We start from the raw sequence: 12164 nt of genomic DNA, 5'->3' as shown, positions 1-12164 counted from the left end.
CAGTGCTTCTCTTACAGGGTTGATTTGAGGACTGATGTATGTGTTCAAAGCACTTTGTAAATCTCTAAGTGGTGGATCAATAACTGCAATTACTTTGTTAAGTAGTTAATAAGCACCAAGAAGTACTAGGGCAAGATAAGACAAAGCTAAAAGTAGAAGGCTTGTCCTAGCTCCAATTAAATTAAATTAAATTAAATTAAACTCAGCAAACACTTATTAAATGCCTGCTCTGTTGCAAGTCATTGTGTTATGCATGTGGATATAATGTAGAAAACCAAAACAATTCCTGCTTTCAGGGAGTGTATGCTTTGCTAAGGAGGACTTGCCTTTGCACTGATAATTATACTATAAAGTAGCATGATATAGGAACAAAGGAGAGTTGTAAACAAAGTGTTCTAGGAAAATATAAGGAAGAAGACAATACTTTTAGCTAGCAAGATCAGGAAAGGTTTCATAAAGAAGGGGACACCTGATCTAAGCCCTTTAGAAAGGAAAGGACTATAAAGAGGTAAAAAGAGAGTGAACTCTGAGCACAAGGGACTGGAAACAAACTGTTATGTTCCTCATCTCATCCTATGCTTCTCTTTTCTGTACAGTCACAGAGACTGTCCCATGTGTCCAGAATGCATAGAAGAGAGACCTTTAGGCTGAAATAGGGGAAGGATTTGGAATGCCATTAACAGAAATAGGAAAGTTGGGAACCAGGACAGGTTTGAGGAGGGGATGATGATGAGCTCAGCTTTCGATATGTTCACTTTAAGTATCACTATGACATCCAGGTGAAGAAGCCACAAGGCAATTGGGAATGTGGACTTTGACATCAGGGAAAGATTGGGGCTGAATATAGAGATTTGAGAGCTACTGACAAATAGGTGATAATTAGGGATTTTAGACAAAAAACACATGAAGGCCAGAGGGCACAGTCTTAGGGAACATTAATATTTATAGAGGAGAATATACCAGTAAAGGAAACTGAGGAACAGTTAGGAGGAAAGAGAGTGTTCCAGCCATTATTTTACCCACTACACCAAGCTGCTTACTCTACAATGGCCAAATTCTTCAGAAAATTCAAGAAAATTAAAACTGAGAAAAGATAACTGGATTTAGCAATGAAGAACTTGTTAGTAACTTGGAGAGAATAAGCTCAGTGGGAGTGAATGAATGTTGTATAAATGAAGTGATTGGAAAGTATTCTTCCTAGAAGTTTGATGAAGAGGAAGATAGAAAACAGATGATATTTTGAGTGGCTGAGAAGATCAAAAAAGGGTTGTCTTAGCAAAGGGGAGATCTGAGCATGCTCAGAGGCAGAGAGGAAGGAACTATCAGGTGATGCTGAAGGACCAATTCAATTCAACAAAAATTCATTAAGCATTTAGTAGGTACTAGCTGAGTGAAGGAATAGTTAATTCAGCGGGATTCCAGTGAAGACAAAGTGGGGGAAGGGATCAAATGGAGGAATTAGCCTTGGTAAAAAGGCCACCTAATTTTCTGAGATGGAGAGAAGCAGGAAAAGGGTGATCTTTTCAACTTTTCTGTTCAGATACTTCTTTTTATCTGAGAAATACTGTTGTTTTTTCAGTCATTTTAGGTCATATCTAACTCTTCATGACCCCATTTAGGGTTTTGGTGGCAAAAATACTAGAATGGTTTACCATTTCCTACTCCAGCTTATTTTACAGATGAGGAAACTGAGGCAAATGAGGTTAAGTGACTTGCCCAGAATTACAAGGCTAGATTTGAACTCAGGAAGGTGAGTTTTCCTGACTTCAGGACCAGAACTCTATTCATTGTGCTATCTAGCTGTCCTCTGAGAATCATAAAAGTTTATTTTTGAAAAGAGCCAAGTGGTCTTTATATCTTGCCTTGCCTTATATCCTGGGAGCTGCTGGAAAGCCTTGGCATAGATTTTTGTACCTGTCCGTGTGTGTGTGTGTGTGTGTGTGTGTGTGTGTGTGTGTGTGTGTGTGTAAATCATTAAAGATCTATGAGCATATTATTTGAGCCAGAAGATTATATACATTAGTGAGTCTGACTTCTCCTAAAGGGTAAATTTTTTCCAGTGGCTCCTGATGTAGTTTATACTTTCTGAAATTTGTAAAAGGAACGTGTTTTGGACTTGGAATCTGGAAATTTAGTTAAAAATGGCACTGACACTAACTAATTATTTAACTATGATAAGGTCAGTTTCCTCTAGCCATAGTTTCCTTATATATAAAACGGGAATGATAATTGAATTCCCAATGTCAAATATTTGTTATGAAGAAAGCATATTATAAAACTTAGGGGGCTGTAGAAACTTGGGGACACTTAGGTGATACAGTAGTAGATAGAGCATCAGCCCTGAAGGCAGGAAGACCTGAGTTAAAATTTGGTCTCAGATACTTACTAACTCTGTGACCCTGGGGAAGTCATTTAACCCTGTTTGTCTCAGTTTCCTCATCTATAAAATGAGCTGGAGAAGGAAATGGAAAACCACTCCAGTATCTTTGCCAAGAAAACCCCAAATGAGGTAATGAAGAGTCAGACATCACTGAATGATTGAAAAATAGACACTTTAGATATTATTATCATCAGCCTTGCTAGAACCAATTTCTTTTTCAATTTTCAAATTCTTCCATCAGCTCTTAGCATTGTTAGAAACAGAAAAGAAATTTCCCCAAACCCCATTACCCTAAACAGGGAGTTGAAGAAGCTAGGAAAGACATTTGTTATAAAGAAAGATAAAATTTGCCCTGGCCAAACAAATAGCATGAAAGGAAGTAAAGGGCCAAAAGTGAGGAAGTAAAGGAAGAGGAACTGAAAGAACCTGTCAGGAGAAAAATTTCTTCATATGGTAGGATTTTTGAATCTTTTTTTGCCATTCATTTTCATTAATTTGCCATTCTAGTAGCCTAGAAGAGGAAAAAAAAGTGAGTGAAAGACTTATTTTTAAGCAGATTTTAAACCCCACAGGAAAAAATACAAAGGAATTACATTGTAGTTAAAAACAAAAATGAAACAAACAAAAAAACCAAGTTGACATTGGAAAGAGCATTGAATGTATACCTAGAACATATTCTTTCCTGACTAATCAATGCTTCAGAGTTGAAACCATATTCAAAATACCATTGATATGAAAACTGTCACCAGTATAACCCCCTCATCTATTCTCTTCATCATCATTAACAAGATTTATTGAGTTCTCAGAGACTGTGAGGCCAATATAAAATAGATACTAGGTTTCAGATTTGGGATCTGGATGACAATTCAAATACAAATCTGAATTAAGAAGTGATAGCTTGGAGTCACTTTTGCATTTCATTAATTCAGTGCAAACATATGAAAAATTTCTGGCCATTTTTTATTGCTAAAAGGTAAAATATATAAAGCTTTCCCAGTTGTTGGTCTATTTCTCATGCTATTTTAATTTTGAATAGTTTTTTAAAAAAATATAAAACATATTCTGCAAAGGTACAAAATAGAATTATGCAGGATAATAATATGGTCAAAAATATTTATGTTGTAACTGTACAATTTAAGTTAATGGCAAGATTAAAACTGAGAACTTGGACTGACATTCCAGCCTTGACTCATCTTTGGTTAATTTTTTTCCCTTTCTTTTGATTTTCTTTTTGTAAGAATGTTCAATTAAATGACAGTGTACAAACTGATTTTTAGCTCTTTAAGTTCTAAGATCTGTAAATGAACATATACATTTATACATGTATGTAACAAATCTATTTTGTATTTGAAATAGTATTTATTTAGCCTTCTCTATGACATGAAGATAATTATAAAACCCAAACTTTAATATTGGACCTCTTTGGAAGCACCAAAACAATTTACCTGAAATTTTACCTTTAAAGAGCAGTAGTTTTGTCTGAAACCTTTGCCATGTTTATACAGTTAGCTGCCTCAATTCTTCAAGTTTGCATATATTCCCATGCCCAAGAAACCAGAAAGTATTGGTTTTATGAGTTATTCCATTTTACTGTGAATAAAGACTTTTCCTTTTCTTCCCCCAAAGCATGCTACTATAACCAACATTTGGTCAAGCATCAGTGAGCTGCTCTTAAGCTATGCCCAGTTAATCACTATTCATAACTGGTTCAATTTTCATTGCTTCCTCATAACGGCAGATCTTCTCTACATGAAGAACTCCTGCTGATCTCAAAAAGGAGTTCTCTTATGCAGAGAGCAGGCAAATCAGGTCATATATTCATAAGTAGTGCATTGCCAAAAAAAAAAAGTTTGGTATATATTTAATGTGCTTGCTGTGTTTACCATTATTTTTTTTTCTGTTTTTGCAACTACTGCTTCATTCCTTCCTTTTAGCAACAAACTACATTTAATCCTGCAAAACCATTTTTAGTAGCCATGTAGTTTTCTCAGTTCTTTTAAAAAGGGAAGTGAAGATTTTTAGGAGGACACATATACAGGAACATAACCTGCAGGAAGCATGGATAAACAAAGTTAAAGCATATGAAGCACATTATATTATATCTAATTACAAGCTATACCAGTCAAGAGAGATGGAGAATTCAGCAATCAATGAGGTATTAGGATCAAGAGGAGAGAAATTAACATGATTAGAGAGTTGGCAAATAGGGCTCATGAAGGAAGAAGCTAGCTAGGATTGCTTTATCTAGGGATGAAAAAGTTTAATGGATGCTGTAGTAATTATACCAAGTGAAGTATTATTATATAAACAATCATGACTAGTTCCTGTGGAAGACAAAAGAGCTGAATGTTTTATGTTAGATCTCCAGACTTCAAAGACTATGGACAATTGAATTGTTCTATCAAGAGAGGGGCCCTCAGTGATCTCCAAAGGCTCTTCTAGGCCTAATTCTATGATCCTAAAGGAGGAGCTTTATGACAGGACCCCCCCCCAAAAAAAAATAGAGAAAAGTTAAGTGACTTGATCACAGGGTCGCTTATATGATTAGTAGGGCCATGATTAGACCCAGGGCCAGGCCAACTATAATAAGTAATAAGTAAAATATATATGGGTGTATATACATACATATATATATATATGTATATATATATATATGTATATATGTATATATATACATATATATGTACATATATGTATATTAGTATTATATAATAATAATTACTATTAATAGTATTTCTATAGTGCTATAAGTTTTACAAAGTACTTTATACATGATAACTCATTTAATCCTCATCGTAATCCTGGTTGGTAGATGCTATTATTATTATTATTATTATCCCCATTTTACAGATGAGGAAACTGAGACAGACAAAGATTAAGTGACTTGCGCAGAGTCACACAGCTAAGTATCAGAGCCAGATTTGAACTTCTGTCTTCTTGACTCCAAGACTAACTCTATCCACTATACTACCTAGTTGCCCCTATATGAATTTTATAGATGATCTATTTCAACGTCCTCATTTTACAGATGAACACCTAAAATCTAGAAAAATTAAATGAGTCATATTCAAAGTCACACAAGGTGATAGCTGATCTGTGAGTCAGACCCAGGTCCCCTGACTCAGAGTTCAATACTCTTCCAGTTCTACCCTATTACCTTTTCAATCTCATTCATTTGCCATCGTCCCTGAAATTTCACACCTGGGTCTTCATTCCTTGAGAATGGAATATGTCACCATCGAATGCAAATGTTCCAAGAAGGGATTACATTAAAGCATTATCGGTCATTAACATTTTTATTTTTGGATAAATTTGTTTCTCAGATGCTTTCAACTAATGTTGACACCAATAAATAAAAGGAGAATGGGAGAAAGTAAAGATCAAATCAAGACCATGAGTATATTACAAGGTTCAGGCCAGGCTTTAGTTGTAAGACTATGTATTATGGGACTAAGGACTGGATATTATCTGGTTCCTTCATTTTTTTTTTTATCGCTGGGGAAAGTGAGGCTCACATGAAATAAGTGATTTGTCCACAGTAATCTAGATAGTAAGTATAGTGATCTGGCATTTAAATCTAAGCCCTCTAATTCCAAATATAGTGATATACAGCCTGGGTACTGGGGCAAAGAAGGGAGCCATCAATAGGAAGAACATGGAAAGGGATAAGAGTATGTATATGTCTCTGTGTGTGTATGTGTGTTCATGCGGATACCATCAGAGAAGAAACAAATATTCAAAAGGAATAGTGTTTAGAGGGAGGTGACATCAGAAAAAAAAAGCTTTGACGGGGAAGAAGCAGACAGTGGAGAAGAAGGGTGTTCACCTCCTTCCTCATTTTTACTAATTTGTTCTACCCAATCCCGAACTAGCACAAACAAATCTTCCTTTTTTTACCCCATGAAAATTCATGTAGTTTGGAAGCAGCACTGGCTCCTGACTTACTTCCTGTTCCCTGAACTTGGCATTCAGTTCTTCATTTCATGGCTTTGCACAGATTATTCCCATAAGGCTTAAATGTATAGGTTTTTTTTTTCACATTTGTCTCTTAGAATCCCTCTCTTCCAATAATAATAATAATAATAATGATAATTTATATACTACCTGCTATGTACTAGGCACTATGCTAAGAACTTTATAATTATTATTTCATTTGATCCTCACAACAACCCTGGGAAGTAGGTGCTATTATTATCTGTATTTTAAAGGTATGGAAATCGAAGTCACAACTTGCCCAGGGTCACTCAATAAGTGTCTGAAGCTGGATTTGAACTCAGATCTTCTTTACTTTAGCTCTGGCATCTTAGCCTCTGAACCACCTAGCTGTTCAGAGTTCATGTTTTAACCTCCTATATCTTAGACTGAGGAAGTCTTTATTCTTTACCATCCCCATAGCTGTTAGTAATTTCTCTATACATCCCCTTCAAGGGTTTTCTTGTTGTTGACTCCTTCCCCAACCCTAACCTTCTTTAGGGTGTGTTTCTTTCCTGATGGCACCCCTAGGAAAACACAATTCACACACACACACACACACACACACACACACACACACACACACACACACACACTTTTGCCTTTCCGTACTCTATTGGCTACATGGTTTTGTTTTTGTTGTTGTTTTGCTTTATTATATTATGCTGTGTTTTGTTTTGCACAGGCACCCTGAGGTCTCTGTGTGCAGGAGATTTATTTATCTCTGTATCATATACATACATATGTATTTATATTCATAATATATATCATATATATGTATAGACCTCACACATTTAACATACAAACTTCACATACATGCGTACATGTATATGTATACATTTATATGTATATACGAGTCAATTAGGTGGCACAGTGGATAGGGAGCTGGACTTGGAGTCAGGAAGACATGAGCTCAAATGCAGCCTCAGATGTGACCTTGGGCAAGTCATTTAACCTCTGTTTGACATTGGAGAAGGAAATGCAAAACTGCTCCAGTGTCTTTGTCAAGAAAACCCCATAGACAGAGGTCCATGGTGTCACAAAGAGTTGGACATGATTGAAACAACTAAACATATGTGTGTATACACATACATACATATATATGAGAAATATCATATGTGTACAGATGTATATAATCTATGCCTGATTATGTTATATCCCCATCCTGTTGAGCAGAATATAATCCCCATGAGGGTAGATATTTTTGATTATTCCTTTATTTCTTAGGATCTATCATGATGTCTTTCACATAGTAGGTGTTAATTAGATTGGAATGTTTGGGGTTTTTTGGGGGGGACACTTCAAAATCGATTTTAATATAATTTTTGAAAGTATAAAACATTGTGATTTAATAATAATCTTTTAGTATCCCGATGGAAGCAAAAACATTAGAGCCTAACACAAATATACACATGTTTATGTGTATACATATTTATATATGAATTTCCAATTAATATATGTTTTGTATATTTATATCTGTAGATTGATATAAATTAACTTCCAGTGAATACATATTCACTGGAAGTTAAATTAAAGATCAAAAGGATTCAGTTAGTCAAATATTTTGTCTACAAGGTATGAAACAGTAAAATGCATGATAATATGCAGATACATTATCTATTTTTAAGTTTTTTTCTGATTATTTGACATTTTAAATACAAAAACTTTAATTCACTTATTAACTCCTCAGAACTTTATAAATTAATATAATTGAGGCTTTCCTAATAAAAGTGATATGTTTCAGGATCAAATATATCATTTACCCATGGATTGTTTTTGACTTTGTAATAAATTACTATTCCTGATCCTGACAGGGATTGTTATTGTTGTTTGTCCTTTGTAATCAAAGAGGACCAGTGATATCGCAATATTAGGATCAAGGTTCAGAGTGTTTGACTGTGGCTATTCACTCACAAACTTGGAAAGCTCTACCACAGATTAGGCACAAACAGTCCATTTAAATATTTGGCTTGGAGGTGTCTCTAGACTTACACATGTCACATTTCCTTTGTGCTGCTACAATTCTGCTTTGCTCATGGAGCACAGTACCTTTTTGATATGGGTGCTGGGCAGTCCTGTGCCAGTGACTCCCGTGTCTCACAGTTGATACTAAAGTTCTTCAGACAGACACTGAAAGTGTCTTTTTACCACTTTTTTCTGACCTCCATGTGAACACTTGCCTTATGTGATTTCTCCGTAGAATAGTCTTCTAGGTAAATGTGGGTTACGTGGGCAGCCCATTGGAGGTGCACTCTCTGCAACAGAGTTTGAATACTTGGCAGTTTAGCTCCAGAGAAGGCCTCAGCTTCCCATATCTTATCTTTCCAGGTAGTTTTCAGAATCTTCTTAAGACACTTTAAATGGTTTAATTATCTGGCAAAGCCCTGGTAGACCATCCAGGTTTCACAGACATACAACAATGAAGTCCTTACAATGGCTCTGTAGACCTTCAGTTTGGTATGTAGCCTAGTACCAATTCTCTCCCACACTTTCTTTTGGAGCCTTCTAAATGCTAACAGGGACTAGATAATATCTAAGGTCCCTCTTGAATTCTGAGAAATCAGTCTCTTTATAATCTTTAAGATAGATTATCAGGATATCCTGGATTTAGAAATGACAAAATTAAGAACAAAGACTGATCATTTCTAGAAGCTATGCTTGATTATGAAAGTTCCTCTGAATAAATCCAAAGTAGATGTTATTGCCCCATCTTTATTTCTCTGCCCAAGTCAATCGATGTCCAATCAAGCATTATCACTTTAGCTTAGAAATGGAAGGTTTGAATTGAGGGCCCTAGGTGTCATGCTCCACTTCCAATATTCAGTAGCAATACTTATGATAAATACTTAAACAATGCAGAGTCTACAACCTGTGCAGTGATGACATCTCTAGCAGAAAGCAGGAGTAGAGCCACAGATGACACAGAGAGTCTGACAACTGACATTTACAACAATGTTAATGATTCACAGTTTTCAGATCTACACCATCATGAGAATCTCCAGTGATGCTGCCACCTGCACAACTCATATGTTATCTGCCCTGAACACTACATATGGAATAATGTAGCTTCATGTTGTTTACAGGATCAGTAACTATTTACTCTGACATTCCCTTTTGATTGGCAATTGTTGATCAGAAATTGGGCAGAAATAACTAATTTATCATTATTTTGTACCTTGCCTCTTGTAATAGAATGCCAAAGGCACTGTGTGAGTGTATCTATGTATATGTTTATATGTATGAGTGTGTGTGTGTGTGTGTGTGTGTGTGTGTGTGTGTGTATGTTTAGGCGAAAAAACATTGAGAGTGACAGAATTAGAAAATATAGTTGCTGGGAGCCCTTAGCTTTTTTTCATGTAAAACGATTTGCATTCTATTGAGTGATTTGTAAAATGTTGGGGAAGTGTTGCTTCACATTAAGCGTACATTCCTGGGTATTGCCTCATTCCACTCCCAAATTCTATCTCTGGCCATAGGAAACAGGGTATGCATGATCTGTTCTGGGTTTTGCCTCTGATTCACTTGTATTAGGCAGTTCAGTGAGGCTTCTCTGCACCTTGCTTTAGGTATCAATCTTTACAAAACAAAGGACTGCTTCCTTAACAGCATCAATACCAAGTATAATAACAATAGCTAATATTTGGTAGCATTTCAAGGGTTAAAAAATGCATTACATATATTATTTCATTTTATCTAAAGTAATGTTTTATCCACAATAACTCTGTGAGGTTACTGCTCTTTTTTAAACCCATGTTATAGATGTGTAAACTGAGACTAGGAGAGGTTAAAGAGATTGTTCAGGATCATATCGCTATTAAGTTTCAGAGGTAAGATTCAAACCTGAGTTTTCTTGACTCCGAGTCCAGTACTCTGCCTATTATGAAATCTAGGTACCTTCTGGTTCACAAAGCTCTCTAATATTGTGAGCCAAAATATCTGCCTGAATTGCTAAGTTCTCTTACACGGAGGTTGTGTGTGACCTTCAGTCCAGATTCAGAGAAAAAAAAATTAATATTAAACAATAGAAAAGACCAATTGGCAAAACCCATATGCTAAGTAGATTAAATATATTTTTATTTGTGAGTAGCTTTTTTTTAAGACTGCAGAAGTACATCTTACTGGGGGCAGCTGGGTGGTCCAGTGGATAGAGCACCGGCAGTGGAGTCAGGAGAACCTGAGCTCAAATACGGCCTCGATGCAGTTCAAATCTGGCCTCAGACACATAATACTCACTAGCTATGTGACTCTTGGCAAGTCACATAACCCCAATTGCCAACCCCCCCCAAAAAAAAAACAAGTACATCTTACTAAAATGTTCCCATAAGTATACTTTTGTCATATAAGTTCTCCTCTAACTTGCTAGTATAGTGTCCTGCAAAATACTATAGGCAAATGTGAACTAAGGGCTTGATATAATATCATGATGAAGAGGAAAACAAGGATGATGATTAAATGATTTTAAATTAATGCTAGTATATATCAGTTTACCAGGCTTAATAATCATGCTACACACACACCCTAGATATCTTATTTAATGGTGAATATCAGTTAAGTCGCTGACCTATTTGTTATTTCTTTGGGGGCTAACTGTCTATTAAGATAAATAAGGTTGATGGTGCTCTAATTGAGAAGTATTTTTCCATAGTGGTTAACTATTTCAGCAGTTACACTAAGATAAGCGAGAATGAAACTTCCTTCCATTCCTCAGTTAAGTGATCAAAACTCTAAGAGAGAAAGTATTGAAGGACAAGTAGAGTTCTGAGAACACAGAGGCCTGGAGGATGTCCATCGTTCAGAGGGAAGAAGAGGAATCAGAAAAGAAATCAGAAGAGAGGATGCCAGAAAAGTAGGAGAAAAAAAAGAGGACTAATATTACATATTGTTAACCAAATGTAGAGAGATTTTTTTAAGGAGAATCAAACTCATTCTGGGCACTCAGAAAAAATGCTTAATGAATGAAATAATGGACAATAAAATTGTATGCTACATAAAGGTCAAGAAGAATGAGGTCAAAGATAAAGGCCACTTGGTCTGGCAAGATGTAGATTTCTGGTGATATTTTAGAGAACAGTTCCAAATGAACTGGTAAGGATAAAAAAGTAGTATAGCAGTAAGTTAAGAATGGAGTGAAATAAAGTAAAACCAGTGAAGATTACTCTTTTGAGAAGTTTGGCAGGACAAGGGAAAGAATTAGAAGAGATGATTTTTTTTTCTGATTTTGCTATTATTCTGTAGTTTAGCAGGGACTACTTTTTTTACATTTAGTTTTTTATTTTTTCCCCAATTAAATGTAAACAAAAAAATCATATTTTTTTTAAAGTTTTGAGTTACAAATTCTCTCCCTTCTTACTTCCCCTTACCCCCCCTTAAGACGGGAAGCAATTTGATATAGATTTACACGTGCAAGTCATGCAAAACATTGCCATATTAGTCATGTTGCAAAAGAAAAGGCAGACCAAAAAAAAGAACTATGCTTCAATTTGCATTGAGACTGCATCAGTTCTTTGTCTGGAGGCAGATGGCATAAGTGCTTCAGAATTGTCTTGGATCACTCTATTGCTGAGAGTAGCTAAGTCATCCATAGTTGATCACAGTAAAACATTGCTATTATTGTGTGCAGTGTTCACCACGTTCTCTTTATTTCACTTTGTATCAGTTCATATATCTTTTCAGTTTTGTTTTGTTTTGAAAGCACCCTGCTGGTAATTTTTTGTAGCACAATAGTATTCCATCACAGTCATATACCACAACTTGTTCAGCCACTCCCCAATTGATGGGCATCCCCTCAATTTCCAATTCTTTACTACTACAA

The sequence above is a fragment of the Phascolarctos cinereus genome, unplaced genomic scaffold (assembly GCF_003287225.1).
Source record: "Phascolarctos cinereus isolate Bilbo 61053 unplaced genomic scaffold, phaCin_HiC Scaffold_726;HRSCAF=1367, whole genome shotgun sequence".
Taxonomy (NCBI): domain Eukaryota; kingdom Metazoa; phylum Chordata; class Mammalia; order Diprotodontia; family Phascolarctidae; genus Phascolarctos; species Phascolarctos cinereus.
The sequence above is the reverse complement of the archived record's forward strand: the minus strand, read 5'-3'. Positions refer to the sequence as shown.